This window comes from Ambystoma mexicanum, chromosome 7p, assembly GCF_040938575.1.
Source record: "Ambystoma mexicanum isolate Mex_15411 chromosome 7p, UKY_AmexF1_1, whole genome shotgun sequence".
NCBI lineage: Eukaryota > Metazoa > Chordata > Amphibia > Caudata > Ambystomatidae > Ambystoma > Ambystoma mexicanum.
In genome coordinates, this window is record NC_090939.1 from 44,729,562 (window position 1) to 44,741,496 (window position 11,935).

Here is an 11,935-nt window from a genome sequence, read left to right on the forward strand (position 1 = left end):
TTTATTAAAAAGAGGCAGAGGTTCAATCGGACACTGTGTACATAGCACAAAAACACAACTGTAGCAATCCCAAACACGGGTGCTTCACAATTTAAAAATAAAGGGTGAGAGGGGACCCAGAACCAGTCCGGTTCGGTCCAGCCCAGGGAGCAAGGGTGAGAGGGGACACGGAACCAGTCCAGGGGTGTCACACGAGTATACAGGCCCAGCCTAGGGAGCAAGCGAGTCCGGTGGGGACCAGCCCAGGGAGCAAGGTTGAGAGGGGACCCAGTCCGGTTCGGTCCAGCCCAGGGAGCAAGCGTGATAGGGGACACGGAACCAGTCCAGGGGTGTCACACGAGTATACAGGCCCAGCCTAGGGAGCAAGCGAGTCCGGTGGGGACCAGCCCAGGGAGCAAGGGTGAGAGGGGAAAGAGAACCAGTCCAGGGAGTCACACTAGTATCCAGGACGAGGCAAAAGAGCAAGGGAATGCGGAACTACACTTGTGTAGAAAAGACGAGGTTTGGCTCCTTCTTCATCCGGTAGTTCCCAATTTTGTTTTGGAGGGCTTTTCTGCACTCGGATGCCGAGAGTACTGGAAAGCCCATTTCCCTGGCTTTAACATGGATACATTCTGAAATGCAAAAAAGATTTGTGTAAAAAGTTTGAAAAGAGCAAGCAAAGTACTTTTTGGTTGACACATGGCTGTGAGAAATAAAGCATAGACAATTTTCACTGTACACCCTCTAATGTGCTTTCGTAATTCCAATTACTACATTTCTCAAAGCTGTCAATCTGGATGAAACCATGGCAATTCCTTAGAATTTAATATAGATTAGTGTCACTTCCCCAGGAAGTGGCTCTACGTTTATCTTCTTTCCATAATTGGTATATTGTGAAGAAATTACCAATCTTGTGTTTCCCCCATGGACAGTGCATTGGTAAAGGAGCCAGACAAGCAAAACAAATACACAGGGTTTGAAATTGAGCGGAGCTGGGGGCTATGTAGCCCTGTTTGTAGCCTTGAAGAGCCTGGTTAGCTTTACACCATGCCTACCAGGAGCTAAATTTGGCTCCCGGGCCAACTGATGCCGATAACATATACCTATGGGAATTTAACTATGTGCGTGCTTGCTTTTGTAATAATCTAAAAAAATAACATAGGACACCACTATGACATTTGAAGCTTAACGGGTCATAAGTAATGGACAAAGCAATATGTTTGCATGTGGGCATATAATGAGTGATGGACAATAACCAGTTAATACATGAGCCACAATATTTGAGCTACCTTTTCCCACCCTCTGACACAGTCGTCTAGAAGCCCTATGGCTTCATAGGGATGTTGGGGAGGAGGGTTTGAGATTGGGGTGGAGACACAGAAGCCTACAACCAATAGTATTTGGATAGAGAAAAAGCATTTATTTATTTCATAAGGGCACAAACCAACTTTTGTTTAACTCTAATGGCACTTACCTCTGATGCAGTTGATGGACCAGGGTTGGGATTTGTATCGGGAAAACTTTTTCTGTGGCCCCTGTCCGCCTCCTCTATATCCACTGAAGGGCCAGTTCCAAGCAGTGCTCAACTGCTACCTGCTGACAGGAATCCACTGTGTCCCAGTATGCTGAAATAATAGCACAAATATTAATATTACACATTTTAATACAGTACGCATTCTAATGACAATTACCAAGACCCGGAACCAGCGCAGGGAGCCAGATGGGTACCCAGACACAGCCCAGCAAGTAAGGAAGTTCGTTAGGAACCCACCCATGGAAGTGTCTCGGGCAGGTGCCAGTCTTACCTGAACTTCTGAAATGGTGAACACCTAGGCACACAAAGCCAGTAGGCGTTTGGTTATTTGCCGAAATATTGACTGCCCATGGTCATTTTAATCCCTATGGCCATTTACACCCAGATCCTGCCCCTCCCAAAATACCTCCTTATGGGAACTTTGAGCTCACTTTAATCAAGCCTTATCAGACTTTGCGCTTAAAGTGCCTGCGCTTAAAGTGCCTGCCTGTGATTTTCAAAGCAGTATTCTAAGAGTTAATTACTTAATTGGAGTTGTAAACCCACTACTGGTGTGATAAAAAATGTCTTAACCAGGTCTGCCTTCAGCCACAAAGCAGTTCAACGAAGCAACTGAACAAGTCTGGAAGTGTTAAGATGAAAAAAGTAGGATATACCCTAAAGTATGGGTGCATAACATACGGCCCGCGGGCCAGTTGCGGCCCGCCATGCCGTTTTGTCCGGCCCGCCAGCAACAAAGACTTTCCTAATGGAGGGCGGCCCGCAAGCAGCATCGGCCCCCTCCATTAGGAAAGTCTTTGTTGTCTTCGGGGCGTGTGTGTTTGTCGGATCTTTGTGCTGCTTGTATGTTGAGATCCGGGGGAGGGGTGTGTGTCGGGTCTGCCTGAATGTTTGTTTTTGTGTGCAAGTTCAGTGTATGTTGAGATGCAGGGGTGGGGTGTGTCGGGTCTGCCTGAATGTTTGTTTTTGTGTGCAAGTCCAGTGTATGTTGAGATGTGGGTGTGGGGTGTGTGTCGGGTCTGCCTGAATGTTTGTTTTTGTGTGCAAGTCCAGTGTATGTTGAGATGTGGGTGTGGGGTGTGTGTCGGGTCTGCCTGAATGTTTGTTTTTGTGTGCAAGTCCAGTGTATGTTGAGATGCGGGTGTGGGGTGTGTGTCGGGTCTGCCTGAATGTTTGTTTTTGTGTGCAAGTTCAGTGTATGTTGAGATGCGGGGTTGGGGTGTGTGTCAGGTCTGCCTGAATGTGTTTGTGTGCAAGTGAAGTGTGTGTCAAGATGCGGAGGGGGTGTGTGTGTTGGGTCTGACTGAATGTGTTTGTGTGCAAGTGCAGTGTGTGTCGAGATGCGGAGGGGGTGTGTGTGTCGGGTCTGACTGAATGTGTTTGTGTGCAAGTGCAGTGTGTGTCGAGATGCGGAGGGGATGTGTGTGTCGGGTCTGACTGAATGTGTTTGTGTGCAAGTTCAGTGTATGTTGAGATCCGGGGGTGGGGTGTGTGTCGGGTCTGCCTGAATGTTTGTTTTTGTGTGCAAGTTCAGTGTATGTTGAGATGCAGGGGTGGGGTGTGTGTCGGGTCTGCCTGAATGTTTGTTTTTGTGTGCATGTTCAGTGTATGTTGAAATGCAGGGGTGGGGTGTGTGTCGGGTCTGCCTGAATGTTTGTTTTTGTGTGCAAGTCCAGTGTATGTTGAGATGCGGGGTTGGGGTGTGTGTCGCGTCTGCCTGAATGTGTTTGTGTGCAAGTTCAGTGTATGTTGAGATGCGGGGTTGGGGTGTGTGTCAGGTCTGCCTGAATGTGTTTGTGTGCAAGTGCAGTGTGTGTCGAGATGCGGAGGGGGTGTGTGTGTCGGGTCTGACTGAATGTGTTTGTGTGCAAGTGCAGTGTGTGTCGAGATGCGGAGGGGGTGTGTGTGTCGGGTCTGACTGAATGTGTTTGTGTGCAAGTGCAGTGTGTGTCGAGATGCGGAGGGGGTGTGTGTGTCGGGTCTGACTGAATGTGTTTGTGTGCAAGTGCAGTGTGTGTTGAGATGCGGAGGGGGTGTGTGTGTCGGGACTGCCTGAATGTGCTTGCGAGTTTGTATGGTGAGTTGGGGGTCTGTATGGGTGCATGGTGTATGCTTGTGAGTTTGTGTGCTGAGTTGGGGGTGGGAGTTCGGGTCTGTATGGGTGCATAGTGTATTGGTGTATGCTTCTGGGTTTGTGTGCTGAGTTGGGGGGTGGTGGGGGTTCGGGTCTGTATGGGTGCATAGTGTATTGGTGTATGCTTGTGAGTTTGTGTGCTGAGTTGGGGGGTGGGGAGTTCGGGTCTGTATGGGTGCATAGTGTATTGGTGTATGCTTGTGAGTTTGTGTGGCGAGTTGGGTGTGGGGGGGTTTGGGCCTGTATGAGTATGTATGCATGGTGCATGCTTGGTGGCATGGGGCATAGTGTTTGGTTGGGGGCCATGGTGTTTGGTTGAGGGGTGGGGGCCTTAGGAATAGTGTTTGCTTGAGGGGTGGGTGTCATGCGGCATAGTGTTTGGTTGGGGGTGGGGGCCATGGGGCATAGGATTTGGTTGAGGGATGGGAGCCATGGGGCATAGGGTTTGGTTGAGGGGTGGGGGTCCATGGGGCATAGTGTTTGGTTGAGGGGTGGGGCCAAGCCTCCCGCCACGCCTGCTGCACCTACCGCCCCGCCCACATTTACTTTTCAGCCCATTATAGCCATCATGTAAGGTACTTTTGGCCCACTGTCAAAATCAGTTGTGCACCCCTGCCCTAAAGAATAACCATTTTACTCAAATGTATGTTGCTTTATAACTACTTCCGCTGTTCAAATACAACATTGTGCTTTTGTCAGGCTGATCGAACAAACTGAGCCAGGATAATAATAATAATAATTCAGCATTTATATAGCGCTACGAACCCTCATGTATCCGAGCGCTGCTTATTATTACCCACGGTGTGTGGTGCTCATTTATCGACCTCGGAAGGATAAAAGGCTGAGTTTGGGGCTGCCAGGATTCGAACCTGCGTCAGCAGGCTCTGCACATATGTCAAAGCGACTGCGTTTTGATCAATCATCTCCACCAGCTTTTCAGAGGTGCTGGGCATTCAGTGGAATGGACCTGGTCGTGAAATGGCACCATCAATGTGCAACCGCATTCATGTGCCATCGTTCAGGCCATTTGCCAAAAAAAATTGCAAAGACGAAAGCAAACCAGCCAGTGCTGAAGACAGACATGTTTACATTCCAGTGGTAGCGAATGTGCATGTTCCATGCCACGGGGGGGGGGTCTTGCAACAGCCGATTAAGGAAAGCAGGAGGCAATATTTCTAAGGCATCTGGCAAGGGAGAGGCAGCCATGAATGTAGAGCATCAACAGGGAATGGAAAGATGATTCAAGGGGAGATGGACCACCACGGTGCCTGCCCATTTTGCCCCATTTATCTATGGGGGCACACTCCCAACACCCACAATTACTTAATTTTCCCCTACCCTAAACCCCATAACAAAAATGCAGCAAAAAAACCTGGCAAAACGGCCTTTCACCAAATGCAGTGAAACAGCTGTGACCAACTACACCCAGATGATGGCACACGATGTAGAGCTAATGTGTACTCGTATGAAACGCCTCAGGTTATCCTTGTGGATATCTTTCCAAACCACCCCCCCCCCCTTACTGTCCCATTCAAGTGCAGGCTCCCGAGTTAGGCCTGGGGCTACATATGCACGAACTTTCTTAATCTGTATGAATTTCTTAGAGGATAGCCAAATGCGGGTAAATTGAAAGGGATGTGGTCGTTTTGAACACAGTCGTGGCCTCAGTGAGCTTTCAAAATGCACAGGTGGGCCAACATATTCATTAAATTAGCCCCCCCCCATCGAACCCCACAGATGCTGCTCTAACTGCACAGCTTCCAAAGTAGGATTTACGACTGTAGGCTCCTTTTCTTTGAGGTGCCACCCATGCGTCATGTCCTATACAACGGCCCCTCCCGAACACTCAGCTGGTTTTGTGATAAAGTGCAGTTGTGCCAGTAAATCAATTGCAGTAGGTCTAGGCGTGCCCACTGCACCCCTTCCCTCCCACACTGCCTATGTTACACAGCCAATCCCAGTTCCGAGTACAATTGCAGCTGCATGGTACGTTAATGTGTTTTGGACTGAAACTCCCAAAAGCCATAGCTGGCATATATGACGCTGGATCATTGAAGTCGTGTGAAAACAATGGAGCACAATGTTGCAGACACGTGTGTATATTATATGTTCTCCTGTAAAGCTCTAGCCTGCTTTAATATCACTTGTAAAGCAGGTTAGAGCTGCACCGTGTGAACCGTGGCGGCCCACAAAGTAATGAAATGTGCCAGCAGCCTGTTATCCAGGGAAGGAAAACATCCCGGTGTCCTGCAGATAAACGCACTGTGCCGGCCTTTAGCAGGAGAACATATGATATACACCAAGGGTCTGCAACAGTGCTCCATGCTTGGAGGCTCACGGAGAAATGGGGGCGCTGGACGTGGGGAGCGCGCACTGCAAAGGCAGAGTCTGTCTCATAAGTCAACACAACCTGTCTGACTCCCGAGAGACACACTCATCACTGTTAGATGCTGGCTTTCCGGAGGCCCAGCACGAGGAGCTGGCTCCGGTCCAGGAGGCCGCGTGGCCTGGAACGCAGCCTAGGCAGGAGCGCTAAATAAGGACACACACACGCTGGCATGCATTCGCCCGGAACTGCCTCCCTCTCCAGGGGGCGGGGCTTTTATTAAGCTGCCCTACGTCACCGCGCTGCGGGACGTAGGGCGGATATAACATCCCTCCTTTATTTCAAAATAGCCTAACAAAACAAACATAAACAACATGCTCAACTATAAACTCCTGCCACTGCTGTTGGCTTAGCATACATAGTCATTCAGCCTCGCAGGCGGTCTCGTGGTCTCTCTCAGACTGTACTGCTTCGCTTGGGGGCTGTCCCCGCTCGGTTCGTAAGTCTGCTCACCTTCGCTGCATGTGTCCTCACCGCTGGGCAGTCTCGTGATTGCCAGCTGCGATCCCCCGCGGATTCCTCCTCGGGGTCTTGCGCCGGCACGTCGCTGCTTTGTTGCTCGTTGTCGTCGTGAGGCCCCTCGCAATCCGTCCAGAGGTGCTGGGGCACGGGCTTGAACCAGGAGGCGTTCCTTGTTACTTCCCGACATCCCCGTGTGACGGTTATCATGGTCCCACGCCGGTTGCTGATAGTCCATGGCAGTTCCTCATACCTGGTGTCTAACTTGGATTTCGTGGGATTTCGCAACATGATGACTTGGTCGCCCACTCTGTGGTTTGAGGGCCTTGCTCTTCTCTTGGCGCTCATGTGAGCATTGGCCCGTGTTCTCCTCGCTTCCACGCGTGCATGGTCGACGTCGTCAGGGGTTCTGCTTGGATGATGGGGAATCGACGAGTTGATGATAGTACCGAACATAAGGTCCGCAGGTGGTATGCCCGTGGTGCTGTGGGGGGTGACCCGATAGTTCCTTAGGAACCGCAATAGGTCGATCCTCCACGGGCTGGCGTTTGCTTTTGATACTCGGAGTACCTTGTTGATGGTCCTCATGAATCGCTCGACGTCCCCATTAGCCTGTGGCCACCTTGGCATGATGTGGTGGTATTTGATGCCCAGTTCTTGTATGTATGACCTAAATTCCTCCCCTGTGAATGGGGGTCCATTGTCGCTCTTAATGGTCGTGGGCAGACCATGGGTGGCAAACATCTTTTCTATCACCGGGATGACCACTTCCGCGGCGGTGGACTCCAGTATCTCGACCTCTGGATAGCGTGAGTGATCATCGATTGCCACCAGTAGATGTAGACCCTCTCTGATTTTGCAAAAGTCAATGCTGATCGCTTCCCATCGTGCCCGGCCACGCTCGGCCGATAGGATCGGTTCTGGGTCTGGTGGTCCACTCGTTATTTGGCAGGGTAGACATGTGTTCACTAGGTCCTCAACACGATCGTCAATGTGAGGGAACCATACCCGGTGTCTGACCCGTGCCTTTGTTCTTGCAAGCCCTTGGTGTCCTTCATGTGCTAAGGCAACTATCCTGTCTTGCAGCCTTGGGGGTATGATGATGCGGTCACCCCTTAGCAGGAGCCCTCCCTCAGTGATTGAGAGGTCTTGTCGAACCGTGAACATGCCCGCTAGGAACTCCTTGGCCCCCTCGGTTCTGTTGCGTGTGTGCGACATGAAGTCTTTCCAGTTGCCTGACATAATGGCGTCTTTTACCAGATCGCAACAGGGGTCATTCTGGGTTTCTGTTGCAATGTCCTCAATGTTTATCGCTTTGGGCCTCATGGTGTGGACCACTTGACAAATGTGCTCCTCCGTTTCTTCGGCGACTAACACTTCCTGCTGGGTGGCTGGTCGTGGGTGTCTCGACAGGAAGTCCGCGGGGTTGCCGCTGCCCGGTTGGTAGACAAGTTCGAAATCATATTGCTGGAGGTGTAGCAGCCACTTGGTGATTCTGGCTGGTGGGTGTGCCGATGACCCAATGAAGATTGGTAGTAGGGGCTTGTGGTCGGTGATCGCCGTGAACTTGCGCCCATATAGGTACATGTGGAAGTGTCGACACCCCCATAGAACGGCGATTGCCTCCTTTTCTATATGGGAGTACCTTTGTTCCGTTGCTGTGAGCGCCCTGGATGCATATGCAATCGACCTTTTTGTGCCCTCTTTCGTGACCTGCATCAGGATTGCTCCAAGTCCGACTGGGCTGGCATCCACAAATAGTTCTGTCGGGTGGTCCGTGTCATAGTAGGCCATCTTGGTATCAGTTGACAGGGAGTCTTTTATGCTCTCAAATGCTTCCTGGCATTCGGGCCCCCAGTCCCACTTGGTGCTGGCCTTTGTTAGCTCCCGCAGCGGTTTGGATAGGGTTGCTAAGTTCCGAATGAATCTGCCACAGTAGGTGGCCATTCCCAGGAAACTGCGCACCTCGGTGGGAGTCGTGGGGGGGCTGGCAGCTTGTATGTCTGCCACTTTCTGGGGATCAGGTGATATGCCGGTGCGGTCGAACCTGTATCCAAAAAAAGTTATTTCTGGTTTTAGGAATTCGCACTTCTCTCGATGGATTGTGAGTCCGGCGCTTTCCAGCCTGCCCAGTAGTGCCTTGAGTCTCACGATGTGTTCCTTGGTGTCCGGTGCATGTATTAGGATGTCATCGCTCACGTTCAATACCCCTGGTATGCCTCTGATGACCTCCTGGATGGTCTGTTGAAAAACCTCTGCGGCCGATGATATGCCGAAACTCAGGCGCTTGTACCTCCTCAGACCTAGGTGGGTTGAGAACGTGGTGATATAGCGTGACTCTCTGTGTAGCTTCAGCTGGTGGTACCCCGCCTTCAGGTCTACCTTTGAGAACACACACGATCCAGTGAGGTCAGTGATGATTTCATCAATTGTGGGTGTTATGTGTCGCTCTCTTTTTATGGCTGCATTGGGCAGGCGCATGTCAATGCAGATCCGAACTTTTCCTGGTTGTTTGGGCTTCCGGGTGACCACCATCGGGGAAACCCACGGTGTTGGTGCCGTGACTTCTTCAATAATACCAGCGGCTTCGAGTGACCTTAACTCCTTCTCAACTTGTTCCCTCATGTGGAAGGGTGTCCTTCGGTGTCTTACCGCGCGTGGTTGCACTGATTGATCAATATGCAGATTGATGGTCTTTCCTTTGAGACAGCCTATCCCCCTCTGCAGCTTGGGGTGTTGCCTGAGGAAGTTCTCGACCTCGGATGTGTCGTCAACGTGGCATATGAATTTGACCACTCCCAGGTCTTCAGCCGCATCTCCGCTCAGCAGGCTTTCAATTCCCGCCTTGACAACATAGATCTTCGACCACAACTTCTGTTCGCCATGCTCAAGGGTGGTGCGGAACCTCCCGGTAGAGGTTTCCGACTGCCGTAGGCAAATAGCCGAGTGTCTGTGGATTTTAGCTCAGGTCTTGGTGCGAGAGTTTGGAAAACGGTGGTTGGCATGACGTTTACCGAGGCCCCCGTGTCAATGGTCATCTGTATGTCCTGGCCTTGTATATTGACCATGCATTTTCGTCGCCTGGCGGTTCTTTTCGACGGTGCTGGCCCTTGGTTTAGTGTCGATACTAAGTACACCTTTCGGCCCTTTCCTTCGTTCTCCGTGCCTGCTGTTTGACGTAGGGCCGAGAGGTCATCTCCCTCTTCTTCCGTCGAGGAGTTGACTACCGCTACCCTCCTCGCGCTGGCTTGTTTCTTTTTTTTCGATGACCCTTTTTCCTGGGATCCTTGTGGAGGCTGTAGTGGCGTGTTCACTGATCTGCACACTTTCGCGTAGTGATCCTTCCTGCCACATGCTCCGCACGTGGTGCCTTGCGCCGGGCAGTTTCGCCTTTCGTGCCTTTGACCACCACACCATCCACATTCAGCTGGTCCTGGTGCTCGAGGCTGCCACCTGTTCTGGGTATAACCGCTGCCACTTTCACTTCTCGTAGATTGTCTGTCTGAGATTTGAGCAACCATCGCTGTAGAAAGTGACGGCTGAAGTTTTTGTAGGGTCACTTCCATGTTGGCGGCCCTGGAGTGGGCGAGCTCCCTCTGTCGACCCAGTTCCAGGATGCGTTGTAGGGGGATGCCCTTTTCACTGAGCACGAGACGCCTCAGCTTCTCCGAGTGAATTCCATTTATGATTTGCCTACTTATCTCCCTTTCAGTGTTCGTAAACTCACACGACATGGCCAGCTTCCTCAGCCTCGTGTGGTAGGCGTCGAGAGTCTCATCGGTGGCCTGGATGGTCGTGCAAAAGATAAAAGTTTCATAGTCTGGATTTAGTTGCGGGAGAAAATGTGCTGTTAGCGCGTCCTTCGCACTCCGGTATGCGTCTTGGCCGTCATCGACATCCAGGGAGTTGAAGATGCGCAGCACCTCGTCGCCCACACTGAGGAGTAGATGAGCTTTCATCTTTCTGGAAGACGTGACGTCCTTACATTCCATGGCCATCTCAAACTTCTGTAGCCATAGCTGCCATCTGGGCCCACTGGACGATGGGTCTGTGAATGGGTCGAATGGTTGGATCAACGTCGACGAACTCCCCTGCGTGCGAGGCGGCGGTGACGCCATAGACAGGTTTGCCGCCATTCTGGACGGTGTTGAGGGTCCAGGGGTAGATGACCCAGTCGCCATGGTGTAGCGTGCGCTTGGTCAACGATACTCCGCCCTCTGGGTTCGTGCGCGCCCTGTGGTGAGGCAGTGTCCTACCGGCACTTGTGCTCCGATGGATTGGCGCTTCGTGACCCGTGTGCCATGCGAGGGGCGTTGTGCAGGTGATGACCGTGATGACACGAGATGAGAGAAAACATTTTTTTTCACCCCCTTGAAGATGATGTGTGGGAGGGGAATGGAAAACATTTTTTTTTTTTTTTTTTTTTTTTGGGGGGTGGGGGTCACGTGATCGTGGGGGCCCCCACCGGGTGTCCAAAAATTAACACGGAGCGTCCGTGTGGCATCCGCGTGCAAAAATGGTGGTGGAGCGCGTGGATGCTCGCTCACTTCCTCATCGCCATTGTTAGATGCTGGCTTTCCGGAGGCCCAGCACGAGGAGCTGGCTCCGGTCCAGGAGGCCGCGTGGCCTGGAACGCAGCCTAGGCAGGAGCGCTAAATAAGGACACACACACGCTGGCATGCATTCGCCTGGAACTGCCTCCCTCTCCAGGGGGCGGGGCTTTTATTAAGCTGCCCTACGTCACCGCGCTGCGGGACGTAGGGCGGATATAACAATCACTATGCAAAAGGCTCACTCTGAAATAAAGCCTAAAACGTGTACATCATCAGCTCCTTACCCAATGATTCTGGCTTTGTTTATCGATCCCAGCATCATGATCCATGCTCGAATCTCGTCCTCCATTGCTCAGCTGCTGTCCAGTGTTCCCAGGTGGAAGGAAAAAATGCGCTGCATCGCCTTACGAAAAAAGCCCAAAACAAGCTGACTCCCACCCAAATTAACCGAAAAAAGCAAGCACACATGTAAACGCCATGAGTGGGTTTCAAAAGTAAGAAACAGCACAATTCAGAAACATAGAGAAAACACACATATACTAAGTTAAAATAAAAAGTAGTGCTAGTGGCTTGTTTTTACTGAGAAAGAAGTCAGTAAAAAATCCCCAAAACTCCTGCAGCCCAAGACAAACAAATCGTTGCTTGGAAAAAATCCCCCAAATCCAAAATAAATGGAAAAAAAATCTGAAGCTTGAAAAATTTTAAATAAAGACACAATTCTCTCAGGTGTCACTTTGTACATTTCTCAAAACTGCCATTTTCTAATTTCTGAGCATTTCTCAAAACTCTGCCATTTCTGACTTACAAAAGTGTCTTTATGCTTTCAGTAAATCAGAAAAGTGGTACAGCCATCTGGGAAATGTGCAGCTTACATAGGAAAGACTTGC

At 50.9% G+C, this 11,935-nt stretch overlaps 1 long non-coding RNA gene across 1 annotated transcript; it reads right to left on the bottom strand.

Annotated features, from left to right (window-relative positions):
- Window positions 1-11,443, bottom strand: LOC138525669 (uncharacterized). The gene is made up of 3 exons (XR_011283405.1): window positions 11,333-11,443; window positions 1,457-1,607; window positions 1-614 (listed from the first exon to the last, which is right to left on the bottom strand). It is a non-coding gene; the product is annotated as an uncharacterized lncRNA (long non-coding RNA).
- Between the last annotated feature and the right edge of the window lie 492 nt (window positions 11,444-11,935).